Genomic DNA, 13,700 nt, shown 5'->3' with positions numbered 1-13,700 from the left:
AACTGAGGAGACTAGTATCAAGAAAATAAGGGAAAATATTGTGTTAAGAGAGATAATCAGTTATGTTAAGTGCTAATGATATTTTTCAGGAATAACACTAAGCATAACCCCAAAATTTTGTAATTATATTATAAAATACCATCTATACTAATAAAAGGATAATATTCTAATTAGACTGGATAGATCAGATGCCTTCCGAATGTCTTCTAGTCCTCATTCCAGACATCCTTCCTCACAAAGATAGGGGCATGGCCGACATGCAAACCATCCATGGCCCCTGGCCCAGGCTGGCCCCGCCCCCCTTCAGAGACCCCACCCCACCCTGATCAGGGGTGTGGCCAGCCTTCAAACCCCATGGCCCCTCACTCCAGCTGGCCCTGCATCCCAGTGGAGACCCCTGTGCCTTCTTCAGGGCAGATTAGCCGGCCCCCACCTATGCACCAGGTTTCTATCCTATATAATAAAAGGGTAATATGCAAATTGATCCTAAAGGCAGACACTATGAGGTGCACTGACCACCTCTTGGTCCCTTCCCCAGGCCATCAGGCACTGACCACCCAATGGTGAATGGGGAACTGGGGACAGTGCCGGCAGCAGGCCGCTGGGAAAGATGGCTCTGGTTGCAGGCCAGACCACTAGTAAAAGATAAAGCACAAGATACCGTGTTTTCCCGAAAATAAGACATCCTCCAAAAATAAGACCTAGTGCATGGAAAGATAATGCATCTCCTGAAAATAAGACCTAGTGCAACTTTGGGAGAAAAAATTAATATAAGACACTGTCTTATTTTCAGGGAAACAGGGTATGTCTACTGGAGCTTCTAACTTCTTCTATTTCCCTTTATATCCATCTTTCCAGATTGGAAGAGTTTTGGTAAATAATTTAGCAATATAAGAGAACAAGTATGAGCCAATGTTGACAAGTCCTGGCTGAGAATCCAACCATGACCTCCTGGTTCATAGGCTGATGTTCAACCACTGACCCACACCAACCAGGCTCTGCCTATGTTTGAGTAGCATTTACTATGCTCACCACAGATACTTTTGCATTCTCAGATAAAATATATGAATGCAGATCCAGGCTAAAGGTTGACTTTCCTGACCATGCCTCCATTTATTATAGCTAATAATCCACCTGAAAAACATTTGAGCCATTATTTTCTTTAATAAAAACTCCATCTATTCTGTGATTCACATATCTTTAAGAGTTTTGCTAAATATTCTGAAGAACAACTCCAAAATCAATGTGTTCAACAAGTAATAGCATAATATACTCCTTTCAAATATTACATTTTTGAAGTCTGTATGTCACATGGTAGCTATTGAATAAAAGTTAAATTATGTATTTCTGAGAAATTAAGCATAGATACAAAATTGATAAAGGGGTAGTCTGGGGTAAGGCTCTGAAAGCTCATACTCAACTCATTGTAAGTGGCCAATAGCCAACTTTCCAACATGGTGGTTCACTTTTTCAATATAAAAGGATTGCCTCATTCTTTTCCTCAGATCAAGCAAAATGCATAATTTGCAAGATATAAATTTCTACCTTATTTAGAAAGACTCAAACTATTTTCTCTACACTAGAAATATACTTCCTATAGTTCCCATTAACTTTGTTACCTAGAGTGTTATGTGCTAACAAGAACACAGTGTACATGTTCTGTACCCAAAGCTACACTGTGTTCTAGTAAAAAGCCTGCTCAGATTGGCCAGAGTCAGAGAGGCGGTCTATTAAAAAAAGAAGTGGTGTTGCCTCGGAAGTGGGGGGTAGTCTTATACAACGAATATAGGCCTAAACCTATCTTTTAACTGTAAAATTAGGGGGTCGTCTTATACGCCGGGAAATATGGTAAGCTAGACTGCTGGAGCCCTCTCTGAACTTCCCATCCAAAGTAGCCGCAGATTCTCCAGCTTATCAGTTTGTTTGTTTTTTTTTTTTTTTTTAATATATTTTATTGATTTTTTTACAGAGAGGAAGAGAGAGGGATAGAGAGCTAGAAACACCGATGAGAGAGAATCATTGATCAGCTGTCTCTTGCACACTCCCCCCCCCCACACACACACACACTGGGGATGTGCCCGCAACCAAGGTACATGCCCTTAACTGGAATCAAACACTGGACCCTCCAGTCCTCAGGCCAACTCTCTATCCACTGTTTGTTTTATTGCTTATAGCACTTTTCACTCTCCAATGTTTTCTGGTGTGTTTATTTTTCATGTTTGTATCCTCTTTTGCTCCACTTGACCTAATAAGTAATAAACTCCAGAAAAATGGGAACTTGTATGTCTTGTTTCACTTTCAATGCTGTTTTCTCTGCATCTGGACACATTCTGATGCCTAATTGAAACACAATAACATTTTGCTTAAGATAGAAATGACAGAAATTTCAGCTTGGTAGCTATATGTCACAGAGGGTTCCACTCCCAGGTGCCACTCTTTTCTGCTGTTATGCATACTTAGATACTTATCCAATAAATGGATTATTTTTAGTATTAAATAAGCTAAAGACTTAATCAGTTTTTTCAGACCATCTTACCAACATTCATTAATTTAAAAAGTTTGCTGATTGTTTATTTAGTTTGGTGATATGGTTTAGAAGAAAACTTTGTTCTTTTCCATAAGTTTTCTGCTTAGTTCTGATAAACTGTTTCACTGGCTTTTTGATTGGCCAGGATCTTCCTAATATTATTATGCAATAATGATGTGGTGGGAAGTCTTCCTTTGCTCCTGAATTTAATGGGACTATATCTAGTAACTTAAAATATGGTAGATTGATTAATAATTTAAGAGTTGTTCTATATCATGGTTAATGTTTAATATGGATTGTATTTTATTCCATCAAATATCTTTAAAATGGTGAATTTGATACTGTTTTTAGTATTTGGTATTTTAACATTTATATAACTAAGATAACTGTGTAATATCTTCATTTACTGTTATCCTTTTCAGGTTTTGATATCACACATTTAACTTTTAAAATTAAAAGACTATCTGTTATCCCTTCTAAGCTCGAGAATAAATTATATAGAAGTGTTCATTTGGTTTTTTGAAAGGTTAAAAAAAAGTTCATTAGTTAAAATATAATGTCTTAGAATCATGTTTTGAGATTTTTTGGGAAATATTTATAATTTATTCAATAGTTACTTTCATATATAGGTTGTCTGTGTAAAGGGTACAACTGAGAATGCCTTTCAGCCACTATAAGTGTTTCCCCTTCTCTTTTCTAACTGCTAATTTTACTGAATTCATCTTCCTTTTCCTTTTCCTTTGTCCATGATTGAAAATACCAGTTGCCATCAGTAAGGAGACCATGAAATTACTGCATTTGTTTCAGAATCAAGGCAAAGACACATCCCTCCAAGTTCCTAAACTTGGACCTGGGATGCAGTCACAGTGAGATTTTGGTTGTCTTTTGTGAAAAGGGTGAATCTATTCATTGTACAACTGAGAAATGTATATCTTACCAGAAGATTTCCTAGTTCATCCAATTTATCAAAATAATTAAGAATTACCTCAGTGATCAGAGCATCACCTCTTGGACTGAAGGGTCATGGGTTTGATTCTGGTTAAGAGAATAAGCCTGGGTTGAAGACTCAATCCCTGGCCCTGCAGGAGCAAATGTGGGAGGCAACCAATCAATGTCTCTCTCTCTCTCTCTCTCTCTCTCTCTCTCTCTCTCTCTCTCTCTCTCTCTCTCTCTCTCTCTCTCTCTCTCTCTCTCTCTCTCTCCCTCTCTCCCTTCTACCCTCTCTAAAAACAAAATAAATGAAAAAAAAAATCTTCAGGTGATTATTAACTAAAAAATCAAAAAGAATTATACATTCTAAGCTTTTATAACCATTTTATCAAATGATTTTGTTAGAAATAGTGTAGTTGTTAGAGCACAGATTACAGAATCAAGGAGAGGAAGTGCTGCATTGAAATTCCATCTATGATACATTAGGAGCTTTAGGCTAATAGTAAATTAATCACCTAAATTCATTGATCACATTTGTAAAGAAGAAAATAAATAAATACTTTAGAGTTTTGCTTTAAGGAATAACTGAAATAATATACCAATTATTAAGGATAGCATCTGCACAAAGGACACAATACATCCTAGCTATTTATCATTATAATTATCATCATGATCATTTTCCTCTGATTTTACATGTAGGAAGTTTTTCTGTTGTTTTATACTTCGTGAATTTTTTTAAATATTTCTATTGGCCTTCCTCTTTTATAATAAATTAGTTTCTGCTTTTATCTTGATTATTGTCTTTCTCCTATTTTCTTAATTGTGTTTTCTTTTTCTAATTTATTAAATTTAATGACTGGTTAAATTTTTCATTTTTTTTATTTAATGATGAAAAGGCTGTGATTTTGTCTCTGTAACACCTTAGCTGCATCTCATTAGAGTTAAAATGTAATATACTAATTGTGGTATTTTATAAATAATCTGTCTTTTAATTTTAATTTTTTCTAAGTCCAAATTGAGTTATTTGGAAAAGTCATGTAAATTTCCCAACAGAATTTTTGCTTATTTTATTTTATTTTGCATTTTATTATTATTTTACATTATTGCATTGTGGTCAGAGAATGTGCCCTGCCTAATTTTTACTTTGTGGAATATGTTCTGTGAAACTAAAGGTGACTACTTGTCTAAGTGATTCATAAATGCTATATATTTTACATCCTTTATAGAATTTATATTTAAAATATGTTTATTAATTAAATCATATTAATTATTTTTTTCAAATGGTTTATATTTTCTCTTGATCTACTGCAAGAATCAAAGACAGAACAGTGTTAAAGAAAACTATGAAAATTCTGTTTCTACCCATTTTTACATAATATTTTAATGCTATTTTAATGCTATTTATTTAGCATATAAAGGTTTTTGGCATTTCTACAAGTTTATTGTAAATGCACTTTTTCTGCACAAATGAATTTTTAATCCGATTACTTTTTCTTTCAAATTACATTTTGGTTTTACACTAATATTGTCATCCTTACAATTAAACTTATGAACAACTTTTTTTTTTTTTTTAATAAAAGGTTATCAGAAGAGAACTGAAAAGATCAAAGTTCATCACAATATATTTAGAGTAAGGTAACTAACTACCCTTGTTCTTTTTCTGGAAGAAACATTTTTGCATAAAGAATTTTCTCCTGACGTGCAGGTGATAACATGCAAACATTAGCATGAAAAAGTATGAGAAATAAGGATTTGCTCTTGACTAGTTAAGAAATAGGCTTAACAATTCACAAATTTCTTATGGGATTAGACTTTAATACCTAATAATCACCTTTGTCAAGGAAAATGTATTCAACACTGTGGGAAGTAATTGTAACTTATGGAAATGTTTTGAACCAAAGGAAGAAAATTTAAAATACTGCTGTCAGAATGTCCCATGAATGTGGCTCACTGAGCTCGGAGGAAGGGGCATCTTGATGAGATCATCAGTTGGTAGTCCTCTCAGACAAGACTTCCTGTCTGGATGACCTTCCTAGCATTGGTTTATTAAATTCATACTTCATTATCACAATTAAAATCCCTTTTCCACATCACCTGAAAGGAGAGATTGCAATCAATCACCCAAGTACCTTTCCTTTGGACACTTTATTTCATAAAACTTTTTTTTTAATTACATTTAATTACTTATACAAATCCTTGCTTAATGCTTCTTGATTTGTTCATGTCCTGTTTTCCAATCACAGATGATAAGCTTCTAAAAGACAGAAATCTTCTCAATTTTAGTTTCTATACTAGGCTGAGCACAGGAAGATGCTTAGAAATCCATCATGATGTGCCAGCAATCTCCTATACTAGCACTGTCATTCCAAAGCTCACCCTACCTTTTTTCCCAGAATTGGAAAAAATAACTGATGCTAGTCCACGTGTTAGGTAGAGAGAGGTGATGTATAAAGATGAAGGAAGTGTTAATTTTTCTTGTAAATCTTTAATTCTTGACTTCAATTATTGAAAAGCTGTATCTAATAAGGCCTGTAATATTAATGTAGTTTGAAATATTTTCATAAAATTCTCAATTGCTTTGTTAATTGGATGACAGGGAATGGCAGACAAGTTAGATGCAAGTTGCTGTGCCATCTCATCAAAGGAATCTAGTCTTTTGTCTCAATCTGTGCATTAATTTTTATTTATGCTTCAACTACTTATAACTACTGATTACTGAATGAGCTATTATCTGTTTATGGAGTCTGATATCTTGGGGCCTTAAAAAAAAACAAAAAACAAAAACACAATTGTCTGTAACACACAGTACCTGGTGGAGGTTTGAATCAAACAATGCCACGGTAACACTGGCTCAATCTCAGGACTTCAAGGGCCCCTGGATAGTCTGTAATTAAGGAGGAATGAGACTTGTATTATGTAAAGGAGGGATATATAATGGAATTATGCAGGGTGTGTGTGTGTGTGTGTGTGTGTGTGTGGGCAAAGATCAAAGTTCAAATAACATCAATTCCCATTCTTGGCAATGATATTAATAATGAAAAGATTATTTGTTCTTTTCCATTTTATACCACCTTACTTAAAATGAGCACACTACTGTAAAATGTGTAATTTACACAATACCATGACTCTTTTTAGTGTTTAAAAGGAAGCTATAGTTTTAGAAATCTTCTCCCCAAACTTTCTATGTGGAGCATATGCTTGAGCATGAAAGCTGCAAACAATGTTAAGAGAAGAAAACCCTTAAGAGTGAAGACTTCCCTGGCTGGTTTGGCTCAGGGGAGAGAGCATTGGCCTGTGGACTGAAGGGTCCCAGGTTCAATTCCAATCAAGGGCACGTGCCCAAGTTGCGGGCTCTATCTCCAGTGAGGGGCATTCAGGAGGTAGCCTGTGAATGATTCTCTCTCATCATTGATGTTTCTCTCTCTCCCTCTCCCTTCCTCTCTGAATCAATAACAAACATATATTTTAAAAAAAGGAGTGAACACTGTTATAGGTGTCCTTATACATAAACTGAGCAGTGGGGAATAGTCTCTTGGAACCATTTTCAGGGAAAACCTCACCTGTTGAGGTAAGAAACTCAGGATTTTAAAGCAAGGGCATGCTTCATTGTAATGGGACTTGAGGTGAGCAAACAGATTCCATCTCTCCTTAGCGAAGTGATTTCAAGGCTCACCCAAGTGCTCAGGCATAAATATCGATACACTAGCAGGAGGCTCTTTAGAAGGGGTTCAGACAAGTTATAGTACTAACTGAACACGAGCCAGGCCAAACTGCTAGGGCCTGAATTAAAAGGAAACTGTTTATAGGCTGTGGGACCTCTTACCAATCCATCTTTTTCACTAGGGAAAAAATCCCTTTTGGAGAGGTGATGAAAACCTGTATTAAAAGGTGACACAGCAGAATAAAAGGGGGCTAAGCCAATTGGTGAGTATTTCAAAAAACAAGAGGGAAAAAAGCCAACATGGTTTTAAATGTATTCAAGTGAGGAGGGGAGAAAGAAAGGGAAAATCATGGCATATTATATTCTATGATTAACAGTTCTAGGATAAATGATATTGGGGGAAAAAACATTTAGAAAATTCTAGAATTGTTGGCATATTTAAGAAAACCTTTGCTTTTTTTATAGCCACACATATAAATGCATTGATGAAACCTTCACAGAGGTGTGACAGGGGAGGTTTTTAAACTTATTGTAGATACAGCTGAAGAAGTAGCCCCATAGCAGAAACCAGTGTACCTGAGAATTCTAGTAAGAAGTCAGCCAAAGCACAATTTAGGAATATGATAATTGGTCTTTGCTGCTTTGGATATTAGCCTATAGATGACCTTTGGTATACTTTAAGTTCTTTTTCTCATCCCAAAGGCCTTGGCATTTGCAGATACATGTATACTTCAGTCAAGATCATAAAGATTTATTACCATTGCTCATTACAGGTTGAAACTAAAATTCATGGTAATACACACACACACACACACACACACACACACACACACACACACAGAGGCCCAGTGCACAAATTTGTGCAGGGGTGGGGACCCTCAGCCTGTAATCAAGGCCTATGGGGTGGGGCACAGCCAGCCAGGGGGAGGGGCCACAGGAGGTTGGCTGGCTATGGGAGATTGGCAGTGGGAGTGCACTGACCACCAGGGGGCAGCATCTGTATTGAGTGCCTGTCCCCTGGTGGTCAGTGCACATCATAGCAGCTGGTCAACCAGTCATTCTGGTCATTTGGTCTTAATGGTCGCTAAGGCTTTTATATATATATAGATATATACAATTTTACTATTAGTGGTTTTCAAGAAAGTGCTCATATAAAACATATCTTATTTTTTGGTGTTAATGTAAAAGGTATAAGAGGATTTGCTGGATGGTACAGAATGGAAAGAATGAAAATGCCTCACCCAGGTCCTCCTATGAGAAGGGACTCACTGCTTCAATTGCCAGCAGATAGTCTTCATCTGTCAGCTCCTTCAGGGTCCACTTAAATTTTTGTGGGCTGTGTCCTTCAAGACATGCTCTTCCTGCCCCCTAACCACCTCCATCAAATGACTGACTAAGCCAGTTTTAAACACACATCCATTTCTGCCCAAGTTAGGATAACTCTAAAGAGCAATATGTGCTTTAGATCTCTCCTGAGGTTTTGGCTAGAAGTCATTGTACTGCCATGACTGCTCAGCTTCTCTCTTTGCCCAATCTTGACTCGTTTCCTGACATATTCTGTTTTACCCTAACTGCCTGCTTCACAGAGAAACCGCCCTGTGAATATGGCCATATTTAGAGGATTTCTAATAAATATTTTTTGAACATTATTTTATAGATTAGGCAATTACAGTACAAACTGAAGGGAACCTGCTTGGGATGAGCAGTGAGTAATATATTAGATATCAGGACTGTCATTTTCTAATATGGAAATGATTAGCCTTATGCTTCTGATTGTAAGACTTGCCAGAGACAGTCAATAAGAATGCCAAACTTTCAAAGTTGTAGTTTTATTGGCAAGTAAAAATCTCAGCTGTCAAGTGACTTTAGGTGTATATGAAATTATGTATAGGGTAGCTAATAGACTAAAACATATGGAATATTAAATAGGTAAGAATAACCATTGTTTTCATTTTTTTCTAAAATATTTCTATCATATCTCTTACATTTTCAGTAGAATTATATAGCTGAAGAGGGTTGCAGAGGTTATGTAGGAAGCCCTTTTTAATTGATAAACAAGTAGAAATTAAAACTATGATCTAAAAGTAAAACAATAAAAAAATGGCCTGGCCGGTGTTGCTCAGTGACTGTCAACCATGAATCAATAGATCACTGGTTCGATTCCCTGTCAGGGCACATCCTGGGGTTGTGAGCTCAATCCCCAGTAAGGGACATTCAGGCTGACTGATGATATTTGTCTCTCATTGATGATTGATGTTTCTATTTCTGTATCCCTTTCCCTTCCTCTCTCTAAAATTTTTTTCAATTAAAATATTAAATAAAAACATTAAATGTGGACAAGTTGCTTTGCATGAGCCACAATAAGATAAACTCAAAGAGAGTTAATGCATGATGTGATATTGGGGTAGATATGAACCATGAAAATGGTGGACTCTTCATGCTGATTAGCCAGTTATTGCTAACCAGTTCTTAATACACATTTACTTCCTTTAATGTGTAAAAGGGGTAATAAACCTTGCCATTTATTTTCAAATATTCCAAACCTTCAAAGTGGGTGAAAAAATACTCATGTAGATTATGGATATTTATTTATGTGATAGGAATATAATAATAAGCAAACACAGAAAGTATCTGACTCATGAAACTTATATTTTGGGTGGAGCAGATAACAATAAATAAGAAAGCAATCAAGTGAATAAATAATATAATCCATAAATATATATTGTAATGTCAAGTAAGTTATCAGAGTAAATGTGAAGTAGAATAAGAAGATAATGACATTATAGGATGCTGTAGGTAGGATTGTAAAGACTGAACTCTGGGAAATTAGGTTTGACTTCCAGAGTGATGAATCAAATAAGAGAGTGGGGTATGCAGATCATTAGTACACAGTATTCCAAGCAAAGTGTAAAAAGCCATGAGATGGGAAGAGCTTTGGGGGGAAAAAAAAATCACATCATGTGTCAGTGGAGTGCGTGAGTGAGTAAGCTGAGATGTGGAAAATTAAGTCAGAGTGATTGTCAGAGACTTGATCTTTTGTGGACTTGGGAGTCATGGTAGGGATTTGGAATTCTACTCTAAATATAATAGGAAGGCATTGGGAGATTGAGAGCAGATATAGAATCTGATTTATCTTTCAGAGAAATCACTGATAACTGTGTGGAGGTGACACTGTGGGGAATCTAGAGAAGGCTTATATTGTACAACAGACAAGTGATTATGATGGCTTGGCCATGGTGATAGGCCTGGAGATGATGAGAAATTGTTGGATTTGCTAATGATGTATATGGGAGGTATGAGAGAAAAGGAGCAGTCAACAATCACTCTCATATTTTTGTTCTGAGCAACTACATGGATAATGGTGTCATTTACAGAGATGGAGGCCGCTAAGATAAAAACAAAAATGAAATGGTCTCATAAGTAAGCATTGATCTGTTGCCAATGGTTCCTACATGATGGAGTTTCCAAATTTTTTCTTAGCTAATTATGGCTCTGATTTTAGTTCTAAATCTTTTGACATTTAGTTGAGGTCAAAGCAAGTACAAAATAAGAATGTGACTTGCCAGGATGTCAAATGTGGAATGATGGAAGCTGTAAAGCATGACTGTAGGATGGCAGAGAAGCAAGGCTGTGGTGGCAGAGCATATGTGTGTCCTTTTTTTTTTTTTTTTTTTTTTTTTTTTGAATAATGGCAACAAAGCAAAAGAGGTGTTCTTTTCTCTATCAGGAATATAAGAAAAAAAAACAACATAACACAAGGGTTATTTAAATTTCAATTCACTCAACTAATATGTTACCGATATTTTTTTCTAAAATAAAGTAGGATGGAATTGTGTGAATAACTTTGATTGTGATTTTCATTTCTAGAAATGCAGTGCCTCATCCACAGCTATTTATTCAGTGGCAAAACAGACAATATTAGTCAACATCCCAGAAACCCTCTTTTCCTGCAGCATTTTCTCGCTGTCTTCAGTAGAGGCCTGTTTCAGCTATGGCTGCATGTATGTTTGTGGAAAGAAATACTGGGATTGCAAGTAGTATTTGAATAATTTTGTTTAGATTTAAGTTTCCTTTTGAATTTGAGTCATATGTGCTTAAAATCAGGTTGTTTCAAGAAACACTAAGGTCGCAGCCATGGCATCAGCGAGGGTCCCCTGAGATCTGTACGGGGCTTTGGTGCCAAGAGAATAATATTGAAAGACTTGGCATTGACTAATTTTGCCACCTGCTATACCAACCTTCATCTGACCAATAACAAACTCATAAAAAATAAAATCTCAATTCTAACAAAACAAATGTGTATTTGCTTTGGGAAGGTTTTTCTCAAAGCAGAACATGTTGGTGAGGTCCTTACCAAAATCATGCCATCATTATTATTGACTTAATTGTCAATTTCTTGGGTGGGAAGGCAAGGAATATTTGTGAAAAGATTATATGTTTCTTGGACATGGGGCAATACCTAATCTCTTTTCCACATACCTCAGAGATTTTCTTGTGCCTTGATATTTTTCCAATGCGCATGTTCAGAGACTAGTAAAGCTAATAATAAAGCTAAACTTAATTGATGTGCTGCAGTAGTACCATATGCAGCTCCAACTAACTCTTATAAGGTGGCAACCGACTTACGGAGAAAAATCCCATTCCTTAATTGTTATGAATATAGGTACCTATGTGATTTACCCCTGAAGACATTTCAATGGCATTGAATTTTCAATATGGGTCTATTAATGTCATATCAATTGCTGCTATTACATTGCCCCAAATGACCTATTTTCTATTTGCAAGACTCCAATGAGAAGAAGGAAAAGGCAGCAGAATAAGCCTTTTCTTTTAAGCTGCTGTAATGTCCCATCTTTCTGGAATTGCATTCAGAGTAAAGGTTTTTCATGAAAGGGCTTCAGGAAGTTACAAAACTCCTTTACATGGCCTGTTGGATCTGTGTACAATTTCCAGCATTACCCAGAATAAATACCAGGAGACTGGTGTGGTTTATACAAGAGTTTATAGAGAGAGAAAAAAAATCCACCCACGAGCTCCCATGCTGAGGATTACAACCAGGTCCCTGCTGCCAAGCTCTGTGTTTAGGTAAAGCATGAGAAAATCTGCCTTTTTTTTTTTTTTAAGTCACAAAAGAGTTTCTATAGTAAGGAGCGGGAAGAAGCTGACAGCTTTTTAAGCATAAAAGGCAGCTGTTCCTTCTCAGGTAATATTATTAATAAACCCTAAGGTAATGTTTGCTCTGAAATACGTTTAATTGAAATAATTTACTCTGACCCTTGGAGAATTATGAAACTGTTTTCATCATGTTCACACACAGCAAAATAATTATGAGATGCCATATGGAAAAGCCATCATGCGGTAGATGTCTTTCTGAATCCATAGTTTTAAAACGTTTCCCAGAGATAAATCATATAGCTAATTTACAAAATAGAGGTGGACAGTCCCCTTTTCACGTGGAGATTTGATAGGAAATGTTTGCAGCTCCAGGATATTAACAGGGGTGTTGACATCAGTAATTACTCTAGTTAGGAGGCATTTTTCACCAAGTATTATGAGAGCAATACTTGGTTCTACAGGGGGAAAAAGGTAGGAGGCTTTGTGCATTGCATCTGAAATGCCTAGGTACTGTCACTCTCAGAAAACAGTGCGGGCACAGTGATGACCGAGGTACTTTTTGCCTTGAGCATAAAATCTGTTTGAAAAGTTCCAACAGTTTCCACTGAGATAGCACATTTGGCAAGATGAGGCTGAGTGTGGTATGCAAGGACTTTCGGGAAAACTTGTCAGCTTTCACAGGGAAAGGTCCAAGTGTTTATGGGAACTATGAAGTGGTGTTGGGTGGCTCTCAAAGGGATCTGTGGGGTCATTTGGGACAGGGATTTGAAAGCTTTTTGATTGAAACTCTTCTGAACTTATCAACAGGGGTGGAAGTCTGGCTGTGAGTCTCATGAGAGCAGACTTTCTTGTGAAATTTCTGGTATGGTACTTTCCTGCGGGGGTGAGAAAATCTTAGTAGGACAGACTTTCTCACCATATTTTAATTCTTGAGATCCATGTCCCTGTGAAACCTGGGAAACGGAGAATCACAGGAAACTGAGCTTTACTTTAAACCTCTAGGAAGTTAAGATTTCTCTAGAGTTCCAAATGTTTAACTAAATTAACTTGCTTAATTTTCTCATCACAGCCCCCACTATACCACCAAAAAAGTGGTTGTAAGGAGGGGGTTGGGGACACAAAAAGAAACAAAACATTTTTTTTAAAGTGTAATTCACTTTTCCATAAGCTTTTAGTTTCTCCAGACCATTAAAAAAAATAGAATACAGGTTATAGCCTATAAACCTTGTGGTACTAAAAAAAAAAGTAGTCAGGCCTGGACAGTGTGGCTCAGTGGTTGTGCATCAGCCTATGAACCAGGAGGTCATGGTTTTGATTCCCTGTTGGGGCACGTACCTGGGTTGCAGGATCAATCCCCAGTAGGGGGCATACAAGAGGCAGCTGATCAATGATTCCCTCTCATTATTGATGTTTCTATCTTTCTCACTCACCTTTGCCCTTCCCCTTTAAAATCAATAAAATATATAT

Source organism: Pipistrellus kuhlii, unplaced genomic scaffold, assembly GCF_014108245.1.
Source record: "Pipistrellus kuhlii isolate mPipKuh1 unplaced genomic scaffold, mPipKuh1.p scaffold_m20_p_7, whole genome shotgun sequence".
NCBI classification, from domain to species: domain Eukaryota; kingdom Metazoa; phylum Chordata; class Mammalia; order Chiroptera; family Vespertilionidae; genus Pipistrellus; species Pipistrellus kuhlii.
The sequence above is the reverse complement of the archived record's forward strand: the minus strand, read 5'-3'. Positions refer to the sequence as shown.